Genomic DNA, 16639 nt, shown 5'->3' on the forward strand with positions numbered 1-16639 from the left:
AGCAGAGAAACTGGAGACAGTAGGAGTTAAGGCAGGCTGCAGAACTGAAACTTAGATCAAAGAGATAGATGGGGTTGAAGGAATGAGAGATTAAAGCAAGGCAAAGGGGCAGAGGAAGACTGAGCTGATGTTGCCAGATGACTGATTTTTTTTTTTTTTTGTGGAATTCATCAATCTATTCCAGAGATACCCATGATCCTTCTACTTAGGGGTTCTTGTCTGTTATCTCTAGCCTTATGTCTTTCAACTTCTGGTAATTATAAAGTCATTTTAGGACCCCAATGATCCCCAGATGAATTAATTGTTAAATCAAATATCACAGTACTTAATCTCTTGCTTTTATGTAATCTCTGGCTTGAAGGGTAGTTTTTCTCTAAACTATGACATAAGGAGTTTTTCTAAGGAAGTCAAATTTGGTATGCTATTTTTTGCTAGTTGTGGTTCCCATTATATTTACTAAATCTTGTAGTATTCATACAATGAACATTAAATCTTTTAGTGTGATTTCCTATCTCATCTTTTTTTTTAATTTTTATTTATTTAAAGCAATGGTGTTAAGTGGCTTGCTCAAAGTCACACAGCTAGGCAATTATTAAGTGTTTGAGGCTGAATTTGAACTCAGGTCCTTCTGACTCCAGGGCCAGTGCTCTATCTACTATGCCACCTAGCTGCCCCACTGTCTCATCTTTTTAAAGATATGGTCTCCAAGAATGCCTTTTCTTAAGGTTTCAATTGCTTTTCAGAAGCTCCTCCCAAGGGGTCATGTGGTTCAGCTGGATGGCATAGTCCCAGACCTGGTAACTTTTATGAACCTAATTGGGATTCAAGAGTCCCTAAGATGCCAAGAATGGGGCCACTCAAATATCCAATCTGGGGTCCCTTAAGTGCCCAGTCACAAAGGCTCAGGTTATTCGACTTCAGCATAGATACAAGAAAAATAGGAAAGCTCGTGTTCAGTGTTAATGTTTATTAAATGATTAAAATGTTAGTAGCTACATTTTATATACCTGCAACAAGGAGCTGGGTAGAAGAAATACTACAGAAAAAGCTCATATGGAAGAGGGAGCAAACAAGAAAAGTCAGCTTAGAATCTGTGATTCCAGATCCTTCCAGGCTGTGTATGAAGGTTTCATCTTTGACCCAAATGATGTTTTCTGAAGTAACCATCCCATGGACATTGATGTCATCTGGAACATAGGAAGACATGTATTAGAGAATCAAAAGAATCAAGTAAGAGTTTAATCAGAATGGAGGAGGCATGAGTATTTTTGTAGGCATGTAGAAAATGAGTGCATAGAGAGCAAAACAGCAGGGAGAGAATGGACAATCTGTTCAAGGAGATGTGGCGGGGGGGCATGAGATCCTATGAACAAGTAGAAGGGTGGACCTTGCTAAGAAGTTAAGCCCACTTCATCTTGTGAGGCAGGGGTGAAGGAGCAAAGTGTAGCAAAAGGCATCTGAGTGATAGAAGAGCCAGAAGAGTGGAGTACAGCGAATTCATGGCAAATGGTCCCAATTTTCTCAGTAAAACATGATTGATAGTATGAGAGAGTCATGGAGGATGGCTGAAAAGGTTGAAAGAGCCATTGTAGACATTTAGAAATAAAATTGATGAGGAAGTTATAGCAGCAGTAAGGGCCCAATTGAGATTATGTCACAAAAAGGGGTAGTGGACCCAGGGAGAATGGTTGTATGACTTTTTTTGTCTTTGCTCAGTGGCATGTGTTTAGGAACAAAAGCAACAAACTGAGGAAGTGATACAAGACTGAAGTCTATGTGTGACTGTGTGAGTGTGGAAGTTGAGTTGATTGAATTATAAAGTAAAATGGAGATTAAATATGTATACTGAAATCCCCTAGCGTGAAGGCAGAAACTGAATATGAAAAAGTAATTTTTAGTGAAGTAGTCAACTCATTGAGGAATTTTGATTGGTTGCTAGATATGAAAAGTATGAACCTTAAAGTTAAAAGGAAGGAAGGAAGTGAACCTGGCAGAGACAAGGGGGAACAAGGGGCATTCTAACTCTCTTGCCTGGACCAGAGCTGAAAAGAATGAAAGAAGGTACAAGTCAGTCCTGGAAAGTGTGACCAAGGGAAAGGAGATGTCAGCAAGGACTAGTAGATTAAAGTGGAAGTGGAATAGATTTAAGATGAAGTATAGTTTATTGCCAATGGAATAGGTGTTCCTGAAGTCACAGAAAAAGGGTCAGGTGGAGTTAAATTGAAATTTTGGTGTGGGAAGGTTAGGATTCCTTTTTGTGATAGCTTAGAGTTAGAATCAAAGTGAATCAATTGGGGCAAGACTAAACAAATTGTGGTACATGAATGGAATGGAATATTACTGTGCACTAAGAAATGGTCTATGTGATGAATACAGAGAAACAGAGAAAGATAAATATGAAGTTTTGAAGAGTGAGGTATACAGAGGCAAGAAGAGAATATACAAAATAACTACAATGCAAAAGGAAAGAATAACAACCAAAGATTAAAAAGGAAATCTAACAGAATTATAAAGCCAACAGGACTTCAATAAAGATATATGAGAGGACATCCCCATTTGCCCCTTGATTTAAGTAAAAAGTCCACAGGTGTTGCACATTTTCTGTTGTTTTCGGCTTTTTTGATGCCTCTCTCAGTTCTGTTGATCTTTTCTTCTTCTAAAAAAAATGCTATTTTGTTCCTCAGTATGGCTGTTAGGGAAAGGGAGGACAGGATACCTGGGAAAGCCATAATGATGTTTGAAAAATATGATATCAAAAAAAAAATTCACAGAAGCCAAAAAAAAAAAGAAGAATGGGGGTGGCTAGGTGGCGCAGTGGATCAGCCCTGGAGTCAGGAGTACCTGGGTTCAAATCCGGTCTCAGACACTTAATAATTACCTAGCTGTGTGGCCTTGGGCAAGCCACTTAACCCCATTTGCCTTGCAAAAACTTTTAAAAAAAAGAAGAATGGAAGAAGGAAAAAAGAAGAAAAATCAGTTTGGAAACATGAAAAGCAGTATGGCACAAAAATTACATTAAAAGTACATACCATATCATATAAGCTCCAAAATATATAAGTTAATAAGCTACAAACAATCAGATAATGAATACATTAAAAGATCAGAGAAGAGAGTATATTTCCTAAGAATTGATAGGGGAAGAGTTTTTTAACTAAAAGTGAAAATCATAGGAAAATAGACTCTTTTGATTACAGAAAATTGAAAAGCTATGGCACAACCAATATTAATACAATTAAAATTGTTAGAGAAGTTAACTGAGTGGAAAATCTTTACACTAAGTTTCTGTGATAAAGATCTGCTAACCTATCTATATCTAGAACTGATTCAAGTACATTGAAAAAAGGGACTTCTTAATAAATGAGTTGTCAAAGGATATGAACAAAAAGTTCTCAAAGGAAGAAAAAGCACTCTAAAACTATCATGTGAAAAATTATTTCAAATCAAGGGAGACAAGAAGACTGTACATTAAAATCATTCAGAGGTTCTGTCTCATCTTCAGACTGGCAAAGATGCCAAAAAAAAGAAAGCAACAATTGCTGGGGTGGTAGAAGAGAAGAAAGACACACTAGTGCACTGTTGATGGAGCTATGAATTAGCATCATCATTCTGGAAAGCAGCTTAGAATTATACCCCAAAGTCACTAAACTATATACCACTTAATAAAGCAATGACTTAACACAGCTACTACTAGGCAGAAATCATGATGTGAAATAAAAAAAAGAGGGAAACAATCCATCTATTCAAAAGCATTGGTGGCAGAACTTTTTCTTGTAGAAAAGATTAGCAAAATTTGTGTATTCTTATTAACTGGGCAATAGCTAAACAAATTATAATATATGAAGGCAATGAAATATTACTGTGTTGTAAGAATGATGAAAGGGATATATTCAGAGACTCATGGAAAGACATATGAACTAATAACCTGTTCAAGTTAGTAGATATAGGAAGACAACTTCTAAAATGGTTGTACCATTGCTGAGAAAAATAATTTGGTGAGGTCTAAAAACTTGAATTCTTTGTTTGATCATCCACAACTTCTTAAGATAGCTGATGAAGTTTGCTTTTACATTCTGATTGACTAGTATTGAAGAATGAAAAATACATTCTCAACAAGGCTACTGTGTGGATATACTTGATTGTTTGAACTATATAAATTTGTTGCAAAGGAGCTTTTTTAATTTTTAAATTTAAGGCAAAGAAAATTGGGAAGAGAGGAAGTATTGATACTAATGAAAGAATAAGAAAGGAGAAGGGAAACGAAAGGAAAAAAGGAAAGCAAGCGAAAGCAAAGGAAGTTAAGGGAAAGCAAAGAAAAGGAGGAAAGAGAAATGAAGACAAATAAAAGAAAGCGAAGGAAAGGGAAGGAAAGAGCATCAGTGAAATAGTCTTAAAATTTAATCACTGATAATCACTACTTTTAAAATTTTGATTTTAATTTAAAATGTTGATGTAAAGATCCCAATTATAATCCTCTTCTACTTATTATTTCAGTATGAAGTATCTATTAATTTAAGAAATGCAAAAAAAAAAAGAAATCATCTGTCCAGCCTTTCCATAATTTAGGAAAAAGGATACAATGATTGAACCAACAAGACAGCAAATCCTGCTGATGTCTTTGTTAAACAAGAGGTTTAAACAAACCCAGGACCATGAAATGGACAGTCTGGGAAACAGAGAAGACAAAGTGAAACTTTGCTGACTACAATGAATTATCTATACATGGGCTTTTATAACTTGATAGCTCAAATCCACTCCCCTCAGAGGAAGAACCTTAAATTCATACTTGCTACTATCTTCATATTCTAAGAAACTCCGTTTTTGCAGGTTGTTGCCCTTCAGGTGACTGCCTTCAATTGCTTTTTCAATCCCTTTCCTACAGTAGTCACTGCACGTCATGAAAATACCTAAAACCAGAACAACAATGACAGAGGAATCCTGAGTCCCAAATAGAATTCAAATAAGAGAGACCTGGTTCTTTTGGGGAATGAAACTACTTTCTAGGGTTGAAGATTTTTCCTTTTGGATGTCATGGAAGCATTTCCCAAGCTATTTAACCCCAGTGAAGATGGCTTGTCAAGATGAACCTTAGAAAATAGGTCCTCCTTATCTGTCCAATAACTAATTTCTGGTTTCTCTAAATATAATATATGTTTGACACTTTAGTCCCTTGTTAATATGACTCCAATTTTATCAGAAAAATTTTAAGATTAAACCAGTCACCTAAAGACAAGTCTCCTCTTTTTCATTCTGAGCTATGCAGCACTATAGTTGATCATTTTTTCCTCTTTTGGGGAAGGATTTAAGTGCCAGGATTCTACTTCCTCCTTCTCTCCACCCCACCCCATCTTACTCACCACTGTAGACCTTTCTCCCTCAGAGAAATATTACTTTTTTAGATAAAACCATCTTCCTCCTTTTATCATTCTTAGATTTATGCAAAGCAGCATTATCAGATGTGATTTTCTCCCTAAGCAGAGGGATAATCAGGCATACCAAACACTTTGCAGTTAATATGGTCTTACCATAAGTAAACTTTTCAAGTCCTTTTAGTAAGTTTTCTTCAAACATTTCTTCACTGCGAACATACAGGAAAAAGGAGAAGAGGAAAAGGCCTATGACAAGCTTCATTGTGAAGGTCAGTCTGGGATGCAAGAAAAAGATGTATAAGAATTCAGATCAACATGCATAAATGCCTTTTGATTTTGCAGTTGTAATATTTCTAGTTTGCTATTAACATGTGATTTCATTATTTAAACTTTTTAATTTAAAAATTTAAACCTATATTTATTTCACAATTTATTCATATTAAAATATCTAAAAGTCCAAAATTGTTATATAAATAATCATGAACCATGAATTTTAACAATATTTGAATAGCATTTAGGAAAAAGTCAATAGAATTCCCTTAGCATGCAGAGCAATGATACCATTGATCTTTTTTAAGTTTTGTTCTCAATTTTTTAACTGACCATTATAGGTAATTCAGGCATATAATCCAATTTTAAATCATTTAAATTCAACTCATTTTAAAAAGCATTTTTTATCTGCCTAATATATATCTTGTAATGTGTTACCATCTCTCTCTCTCTCTCTCTCTCTCTCTCTCTCTCTCTCTCTCTCTCTCTCTCATTAGCTATCTAGCTATCTATATATTTTTTTTTAAGTATTCACCACTCTCAAGGAGATTACATTCTATTAGTTCAGGTCTTACTGAGAATCTAATGTCTATTTGCCCTGAGAACCCAAAAGGATACAGAAGAAAGAGTCCTTGCCCACAGGAACCTGGTCATCTAGTTAGATAAAGATTTCAGCAAAAACTAAGGAAAGCAAAGTCTTGGAGAAACCCAAGCTCACAGAGGGTTGCCCTTTTTTGTCTCAAGTCAGGGTGGAGGCCCAGGAGGAGAGACTGATATTTATATAAACCTTTTACCAGTGGACCAAATAAAGACTGAATCTGTAAGTGAATCAGGGTCCAGAAAGTTGGGGAATTTCTCCCTTGAAACATCTTCCTGGATGATTATTGAACTAAGTTCAGGAAATAGAGAGACTATCATTTTTATAGTTTGTAAAACACTCAACTCTGGTTTCCTGACATGCTTTCTACTTTCATTGTCTTAGAACAAAGTAAAAAGCTCCATGGGATTTATTAAGGGCACTGAACCAGAAAATCACACACTTTAATTGTTATGGATACATTATGGTTTTTATAACACATTGTTTTTAACCTTCCGTGGACTGAACCCGGTTTGTTTTTCTTCAATCCTTTCAATCAGGTCTGACTCTTCATTTTGGGACTTCCCAAGCAAAGGTACTGGAAGAGTTTGCCATCTTTCCCTAGCTAGTTTTTTACAGGGGGGAAAACTGAGACAAATGGCATCAAGTGACTTGCCTAGGGTTGCGCAGCTAGCAAGTGGTCTGAGGCTAGATTGGAATTCAAGAAGATGAGTTTTTCTGACTCCAGGTTAGATGCTCTATTCATTTGTGCCACCTAACTGCTGGAAACAAGTTTAGTTGTGAATTATAAAAAATAATCAATATTTCTATAGGTTTATAAAGCATCTTATAGAGATATTCTCTCATATGAGACTTACAGCAACATCATATGGAAAGTATCACCGATTATTTTCACTTTACGGATGAGGTAATTGTGGTCTGGAGAGATTACATGCCTGGCTCATGTTTAAAACAAGAGAAAGCTACAAGTAGAGATTATTGAGTTGTGCTCCTGTTTTTTGACTGATCTGATTAAAGAATTCTGTGTGAAGATCCTGTCATAGTCTGTAGGAGAAAGAAAATACATAATAAGTAGAAATCCACGAAGTTCATAGATCATCTGTGGCAGTCCATATTTTTTCCTCTACCATATTTTTTTATTATTATATAGGAACCAGATGACAATATACTGGGTAAATATTGTGCCTTATAAGTCCTATCTCTACTTCCATTCATATTTTTCGTTGTTTTGCTCAACCCCTGGATGATAGGAGAGCTAATAGACAGAATACAAGACAGGATCTGAGTAGCGATACCACATTCAAAGATCTCAGCCTGAGAGAAACATATCTCATTCTTATCATCAGAACTCAGTCTTCCATAGCCAAGTAAGATGGTGCAACTGTGAATGTTTATCACAACCATTCACTGTTTCATAAAGGTTCATGTCCTATCCCAATGAAATTGTAGTTTCTATTAAGTCATGGATCATGTCTTGGACTGTTTCACAATGTCACAGAACCTACCAAAATTATTGGCATACACTAAGGAACTAAATACATAAAAAAATAACAAAATAGAAGATTTGGAAGTGATTCAGATTTTACAGATTAGATTTTACAAGACAGAAGGACCATGGTTTATGATATAAGCTTAATCCCTTCACCTAACTTTCCAGGAACTGATGAGATAGCTTTCTGAGAGAAATGATTTGGTGAACATAGCTGCTAGAGACAGGAATAGAAGAGAGAATATGAGATCTAACATTATTGAAAATCACTTCCTTTCTCAAGGGAAACACTTAGGGACTTGATGTAAAAATCCAATATGGATGATAATCCTTAGTTCTTAACCATGGCCATCACAAGCAGGCCCTAGAAGCCTTCTTTTCTCCAAGACTACTTTCCCCATTTTTTTTTAGGTTTTTGCAAAGGAAATGGGGTTAAGTGGCTTGCCCAAGGCCACACAGCTAGGTAATTATTAAGTGTCTGAGACCGGATTTGAACCCAGGTACTCATGACTCCAAGGCCGGTGGTGCTTTATCCACTACACCACCTAGCTGCTCCTCCCCTTTTTCTTTAATAAATTCTTATAAAATATAAACTTATATCCATCACCATAGATACTACTACTTTATGAACATTGTATAAAATCTGTCACTATTGCACAAACATTCTGAAGTGACTTGTGTTTTATTGTTACTTGGTTTTAGCTTTAGTGCAGCTAGACTGCAGGAGGGATCAAATGACAAGAGTTCTAATCATATCTCCTTAAGCACTAATCACTTTTCCTTATAATGGTACATAGCAGCAGCTGCCAACAATTCTCACCAGTACCAACTCTCATTTGAAACATGGGCCAATCAAAATATTTTAAGTGGAGTTAAGCAACACTAATCCCATGTCCTCATCATGATGCAATCCAATCCAAATATCTTTGTCCTCATAAAGAAGATGTTTTAATAGTTGTTCAATCTTTTTAGTGCATATGACTGTTCAAGAGTTAGACATTTTCTTAGTAAAGGCACTAGTGTGCTTTTCCTTTTCCTTTTCCAGCTCATTTTCTAGTTTGACTTAAAACTCTTGACAGATTATCACCATTTTTCTTTTCTTTGATTTTCTCCTTCAGTTTTCATTCTTAAATGCTTTTAGGATAAATTTATTTTGTTGACTCTTTTGCTAACATTTCCAAAATTGATTTTATCTACATTTGATTCTCTGCTTTTTAATATTATTCATAATGAGCATTGTCTCTCATGGAAAAACTTTACAAGAGAGTTCCTATTCAAAAGTAGTGTTTCCTCCAGCTGATATCCCTCTTAGTATTTGTGAACTTAATCAGTTTTTGGATGATTTCAATTTTAGTGTAGTGTCAATCAATCAAATTTCTGCATCCAGTCATTTTAATTGATCTTGGTGTAATTTATGCTGTAGTTTCCCCAATTTTAGTGATCATTACTTGTGAAAGTAGTTTAGGATTGAGTTTTTTCAATTTCCTCTCATAACTTTCATTTTTATTCTTTCTTCTTCCTTTGATTCATACTGATCTTTGCTCTAAAAATTTATGTATATAATTGTACATAGATATTTGATATAAATGATTTCCAAATAATAATTCTTTTCCTGATCAGAAAAATGTATTCAATGTCATTTTTGTGACATGATTCATTGGTAATAATATATACTACCTATATTTTCTTTATCAAAAGGATGTATTTGTGATGTAAGACAAGAGTTTCTATATAAGATTAACAAGTCTCTGACTGCACTCAGTCCTGCTTCCTCATTCAGGTTTCCTAACATTTTTTCACTATTTTAAACAATTCCAAGCTTTGCAATGATGCTATTATCCATCAAAGTTTATGATATTTGATCAGTTTTACTGAGATTTTTATACCATATCTTTGCATTTTTATTTCCTACAATTGATGTCAAGGCATAAAATAAAAATTTCTATGGTGAACTACAGATCCCACCAAGAAAAAGAGAAGATTCAAAGAAATTTTCAGCTTCAGGCATCATGGAGGATCTTTAGCGAAGATAAAGATGATGGCAATGCCATGTCTGAAGAAGAAAGCTGTGAAATATAACTCACAGGAGAAGTATCAAAATAGTCTATAAATTGGACTCAAATACAAAAGCTCATTGAAGAGCTTAAAAAAGAATTTAAAAGAAGAAAAATGGAAAAATAGAAATGAAAATCATGCAGGAAAATTGTGAAAAGTTGACCAGAGAATTCAACACCTTTAAAAAAGGAAACACCAAAGGCAATTGAAGAAAATAAAATCCTAACAACTAGAACAGTTAGAAATGTGTGGGAGAAAAATTCACTTAAAAGTATAGATACTCCACTAAGCAAAAAAATAAAGTTTATTTTGGCTTTTCTCCAGAAAAAGGGCACACTCCAAGTCTCACAAAGGTAGTGAAGATCAAGGAGCTGCCCAGAATTGATAGTCAAGCAAGATAATATGGCCTAACGTGATCCCCTCCTCCTTCCTATCATCTCTCTCTGTGGACTCATTGGTTAGCCTTCAGAATTACATTCTACTTATGAAAATCTACTCCAGCAACAAAGAAAGAATGAAAGGTTTTCGTAAAACATTACCTAACCATCCAGATGGTAAGAATAACCTGCAGGATCATAACTATCTTATTATAGTAATGTAACTTGTCTTGGAACGCAAGGTCTAGGAACAGTCTACTTTTCCTCAAACAAGAGGAGTCTTATGAACTTCATTGAAATGCAAGGTTTTTCTCATGGGAACAGTCTACTGTTAAAATAGTTTTATCATCAAATAGGTGACTAACTAAAAATGCAAGGTCTCTCTAGAAATAGTCCACTGTTTTCCCCCTAACAGAACTGGGAGGGTGCCTGGCTTGGAATGCAAGATCTCTCTCCCTCTATCTTCTAAGAATAGTCTAAGAGTAATAGTCTTTCTTTGTTTTAATGAATTTTAACCCTGAGTGGACTTCACTAGGAATATTAACTCTTTTTTTTAAATTTATTTTTTATTCTCATTTTGTACAAATGTTTTTCTTTACATTAATAAAATATACTTGTTTACAAGTAAACAAAATACCCCTCCCCCCATGAATATAGATAGACTTGCTTGGGCAAAAAAGTAAAGGGGGGAGAAAAAAAATTAAAATTAAAAAAAATAATAGTAATAATTGTAGGTATGGCCAGGTGGTGCAATGGATGAAGCACCAGCCCTGGAGCCACGAGCACCCGAGTCCATATCCAGCCTTGTAAACTCAATAATCACCCAGCCATGTGACATGCAAGCCACCTGATCCCCACTGCTCTGCAAAAACCAAAAAGAAGAAAAAAAAAAGACCCAAAATAAAATAAAATAGTAATAATAGTAGGGGTGGCTGGGTGGCAGACAGAGCATTGGCCCTTGAGCCAGGAGCACCTGGGTCCAAATCCGGCCCCAAACACCCAATGATCACCCTGCTATGTGGCCCCAGGCAGGCCACCCAGCCCCACTTGCCCTGCACCCTCCCCCAAATAATAATAACAAAAAATGTGTTTCAGTCTTTGTTCCAACACCATCAACTCTGTCGTGAGTAGATCACATTCTTTATGATAAGTCCATCACAAAAGTTACTTCCATATTTTTCCAACGTTGCCATTGCTGATTGCAACTCCCTCCTTTCTTATTTCTCCACTACCATGTACTATATTTTCTCTCTCCTTTCACTTTGACTCTGCTGTAGGGTTGCTGAGTGGCACAGCAGACAGATCCCTGGTCCTGGGGCCAAGAAGCCCTGAGTCCCCATACCACCCCTTAGGCCCAGAATCCACCTGGCCCTATGGTCCTGGGTAGGCCTTCCAATCCCAGCCCCTTGCAAGAAGTAAAAAAAAGAAAATGTGTTATATCTGAGACTGTCCCCCCATGGTCCATCCTCTCCTCCTTTATTCACATCCCCACCCCTTCCCCCTGCTCCCCACTCCTTCTTACTCCAGTTGTCTATACTCCATTGAGTATATTTGCTGTTTCCTCTCCTAGCCATCTCTGATGAGAGCAAAGGTTCCCTCATTCCCCCTTGCCTCCCCCCTTCCATATCATTGCAATAGTTCATTGTAATAAAAAAAAATCTTATTATGTGAAATAGCTTGGACTATTCCCCCTCTCCTTTTTCTTTCTCCCATTCCATTTCCCTTTTTTTCTTACTGACTCCATTTTTACACCATATTTTATCTTCGAATTCAGCTTTCTCCTGTGCTTCAACTATAAAAGCTCCCTCTACCTGCTCTATTAACTGAGATGCTTCATATGAATATTATCAGTATCATTTTTCTATACATGCAGTTCATCCTCATTAAGTCCCTCATATTTCCCCCCTCTCCTCCAACCTCCATGCTTCACCTGAGTCCTGTATATGAAGATCAAACCTTCTGTTCAGCTCTGGCCATTCCAAAAGGAACCTTTGAAATTCCCCTGTTTCACTGAAAGTCCATCTTTTTCCCCTGGAAGAGGACATTCAGCCTTGCTGGGTAATTCATTCTTGGCTGCATTCTAAGCTCTTTTGCCTTCTGGTATATTGTATTCCAAGCCCTACGAGCTTCCAATGTAGCTGCTGCTAAGTCCTGTGTGATCCTGACTGCAACTCCACGATATTTGAACTGTGTCCTTCTGGCTGCTTGTAATATTTTCTCTTTGACTTGGGAGTTCTGGAACTTGGCTATAATATTCCTGGGGGTTGGTTTTTTGGGATCTCTTTCTCGGGGGGATCAGTGGATTCTCTCCATTTCTATTTTGCCCTCTGCTTCTAGAACATTAGGGTAATTTTCCTGTAGTAATTCTTTGAAAATGATGTCAAGGCTCTTTTCCTGATCATGACTTTCAGGTATTCCAATAATTTTCAAATTATCTTTCCTAAGTCTGTTTTCCATATCAGTTGTTTTTTCAATGAGATATTTCACATTTTCTTCTAATTTTTCACTTTTTTGGTTTTGAAGTATTGATTCCTGATTTCTGGTAAATTCATCAATCTCCCTGAATTCTATTCTTTGTCTGAAGGATTTATTCTCCTCAGAGAGTTTTCTTATCTCTTTTTCCATCTGGCCAATTTTGCTTTTTAAAGCATTCTTCTCCTCAATAACTTTTTGAACTGTTTTATCCATTTGACCTAAACTGTTTTTTAGCATGCTATTTTCTTCAGCATTTTTCTGGATTTCCTTGACTAAGCTGCTGACTTCATTTTCATGTTTTTCCTGCATCTCTCTCCTTTCTTTTCCCAGTTTTTCTTCTAACTCCCTCATTTGATTTTCAAAGTCTTTTTTGAGCTCTATCATAGCCTGAGCCAATTTCTGTTTTTCTTGGAGTCTTTAGATGCAGGAGCTTGTGCTTCCTCATCTTCAGACTGAGTATTTTGATTCTTCTTGGGCTCATTTGCAAAATATTTCTCAATGGTCTTCCTCTTATTTCTTTGTTCATTTTCCCAGCCTAAGCCTGTTTTTGGGGGTGCTTTCTGAGCTTTTGGGACACTCCCACAAGGGTCTCAGTGTGTGAGGTTCTGTCCTCCCTCCTGGTCTGTGAATGACCATAAGCGCCCCCCTCTGCCACGGGGCTGAGGTGGGGGAGGCCCCTGCTGTTCTATGGTGGGGCCTAGACTGTGATCAGGATCTGAATGTGGTCAGAGCTCCAGAGTCCTGTTCCAGGGGCAGAGGACAGAGCTCTGCAGTCTTTCTTCACTCCCCTCCCTCAGCTCAATGGGCTCATGCCCTGGGGGCTCCTGCTTACTGGTTCTGCCTGCTTCTGTTTCCGGGTCTGGGCTGCAGAAAGACCAAGCTGCTCGCTTTGTGCCCTGAGGGCTGGGCTCCACGTGCTTGCTCTGGCAGAGTTCCCCCGCTGTTCCCCCACTTTGTGCATGGTGCTCCCCGGGGTGCAGCTCAGGAGACTCCCCTGCTGCTGTGAGCTGAGGCTCCCAGCGCCCTGGGGCTGCCTCCGGGAGGCTGAAGTTCTTTGGCTCTGGCGGGCCACCCCTCTGGCGGGCCGCCCCTCCGGTCCTGGGGTGCAGAGCCTTTCTGCTCTTTTCCAGGTTACCTTGAGTAGGAGAACTGCCTCACTGGGTCCCTCTGTGGGTTCTGTCTCTCAAAAGTTTAGTTAGAGTCCTTAGTTTATGAGTTTTTATCAGAGAGCTCCTAAGACTCGATCCCTTCATGTCACCATCTTGGCTCCGCCCCCCTACAGCGGAATATTAACTCTTTTTTTAGGTTGTTTTTTTTTTTTTGCAAGGCAATGGGGTTAAGTGGATTGCCAAAGGCCACACAGCTAGGTAGTTATTAAGTGTCTGAGACCGGATTTGAACCCAGGTACTCCTGACTCCAAGGCCGGTGCTTTATCCACTACGCCACCTAGCCGCCCCGGAATATTAACTTTTAAGAGGGAATATTCCATTCAGAAACCAATGAATCTACAAGACTACAAAATTCCATAAAACAAAATAAAAAGGCTGAAAAAACTGAAGAATTTGTAAAGTACCTTCTAGGGAAAACAAATGACCTGGAAAACCAATCTACAAAAGACAATCTACAAATCATTGGACTACTAGAAATCCTGGACCAACAGAAGAACCTGGAAAACATCTTGCAAGAAAATATAAAGGAAAATTGCCCCAATCCATGAACAAGATAATAATATAACAATTGAAAGAATTCATAGAACCCCTCCAGAAATATACCCCAGGATAAAATCTCTAAGGGCTGTAATAGCCAAATTCCAGAACCCTCAAATAAAAGAGAGAATATTGAAAACAGCAAAAAGAAAACAATTCAAATACAAAGGGAACACAATCAAGCCATCACATGACCTATCAGCCTCAACATTGAAGGATCAGGAAAACTAGAATAACATATTTCAGAGAGCTAAGGACCTGGGATTACAACCCAGAATGTAGAATGTACTGCCCTGCAAAATCCAGCATATATTGTCATGGAAAAAGATTGATGCTCAGTGAAATACAGGACTTCCAGAATTTCCTAACACAAAGACCAGAACTAAACAGAGAATTCAATTGCCAAACACACAACTGAAGAGTTACATTAAAAAAAGGTAAATGAGGGGCAGCTAGGTGGCACAGTGGATAGAGCACTGGCCTTGGAGTCAGGAGTACCTGAGTTCAAATCCGGTCTCAGACACTTAATAATTACTTAGCTGTGTGGCCTTGGGCAAGCCACTTAATCCCAATTGCCTTGCAAAAACAAAAAAACAAAAAAAAGAAAGCTCACCTCCATCACTAATAAAACTTAAAAAAAAAGGTAAATGAAAAAGAGGACTAAAAAAACAAAACAATTTTAAACAAATGTTGGTCCCTAAAAGGGAAGATATAACAATTTTAACTTCCTAGAACTTTACTTCTCTAAGAATAATTAGAGGGTAGAATATAATTGAAGAGAATGAACCTAAGGGACATAGGTTTAATTGGGTCTTGTCTCTCAATTGAAGAGGTTCAAGAGCACATCACTATGTTTGAGATAAAAAACCCTGAAAAAAAGCAGAAATGTCAACTTTAACTTAAATATCTCATTACACTCTGACTGGCTTTAATCACAAGATGCTATCACCTAGTGAGGGGCAAAAATGCTGACTTTTCAGAAATATAGTGCTAAATTAGTCTAATCCGTAGGCATCAGTTTCTATTTTTCAAGAATCGGGTGAGCGTGAGAACCCGGATCTCCGACTAGAAAAATTGTCACCCTAACCATATAAGGTGTAAACAAAGACAGGCAAACCCCCTTCTCTTCCAACCATCAAGTTTGACCAGTTGTTGTAAGGGTCAACAGAAAAGAGGAGGGAGAATGGGTTGTGCTTTTTTTTGTGTTTTTTTTTTTTTTTTAACCCTGCTTCAGCTTCTGTAATTTGGCTTTTTCTGCTCTCTCTCTCATAGAGAGTTAGGAACTGGCCCGCTTCTTGCAAGAATCGAAATAAACGTTAACTCTTTGATGACACTTTGAGAGGACTCCGAGGGTTAGGGTCTCAAAACCCAGTACAAACTTGTCTAATGAGCGCATCATAAGCTGCAAGGATTTGAGACAGTGTCTCTATTATTTTGTAATCATTTGTTAAGTTCTCAGTGAGACCTCTGGAGCCTCCCAGTACCTAGAGATCAAGATATTTTCAGGTAATTAGATCCAGTTGCTTCACTTAACAAGGGGTTAAATACCCTGGGTGGGGTGGGGGTGGGGTAAAGTGGGAAAGAAAATAGGCCAGGAGGGAGGGGCACAAATAGTTCAAGAAATGATATGGCTTTGGAGGAGATTTTGGCTTGTGAAGAGGACTGTGTGTACTTGATAGATACTTGAAAAGGGGGAAAGGCAAAAAATGATTATAATTATAATTTGATGCAATTTGAGTCAATGCTGCTTATCAAACAATCAAGGAAACAATCTGTGATGATATCTTGATAACAATAGGGGCTTATCAAGCATAAGGGAAGAGGCACCAAGGGAAGAGGCACAAAGATTTATAATTTTAGAAGGAAAGAAGGGAGAATCTGAATGCTGTGTAAGTTATATTCAATAGATTTAGCCCAGTGAGGAAATAAGATATATTCTTACTTGGGTTTAAAAATCTAGCTTAATCTATTGGGGGGGGGGGGGGAACTGGGAAAGGGAAAGATAAGGGAAGAAAAGACTGATAAAAGAGAAGGGAAGGTACAAGTGAACATAAACTGAAATTTAAGTTTTTAAAAAATAAATCAAAGGGGAAAGGTAGTGAAATTTTGGTGAGGAGGAATCAGAGAAAAGGAAAGAGATAAATATAAATGGAGAAAGACAGCATAGAGGGAAACACATTATTAGTAATCTTAACTATAAATGTGAATATGATGAACTGTCCATAAAAATGGAAATAGATAGCAGAATGGATTAAAAACTAGAACCCTACAACATGTTTTTTACAAGAAACACATTTGAAGCA

The sequence above is a fragment of the Macrotis lagotis genome, chromosome 3, assembly GCF_037893015.1.
Source record: "Macrotis lagotis isolate mMagLag1 chromosome 3, bilby.v1.9.chrom.fasta, whole genome shotgun sequence".
NCBI classification, from domain to species: Eukaryota; Metazoa; Chordata; class Mammalia; order Peramelemorphia; family Peramelidae; genus Macrotis; species Macrotis lagotis.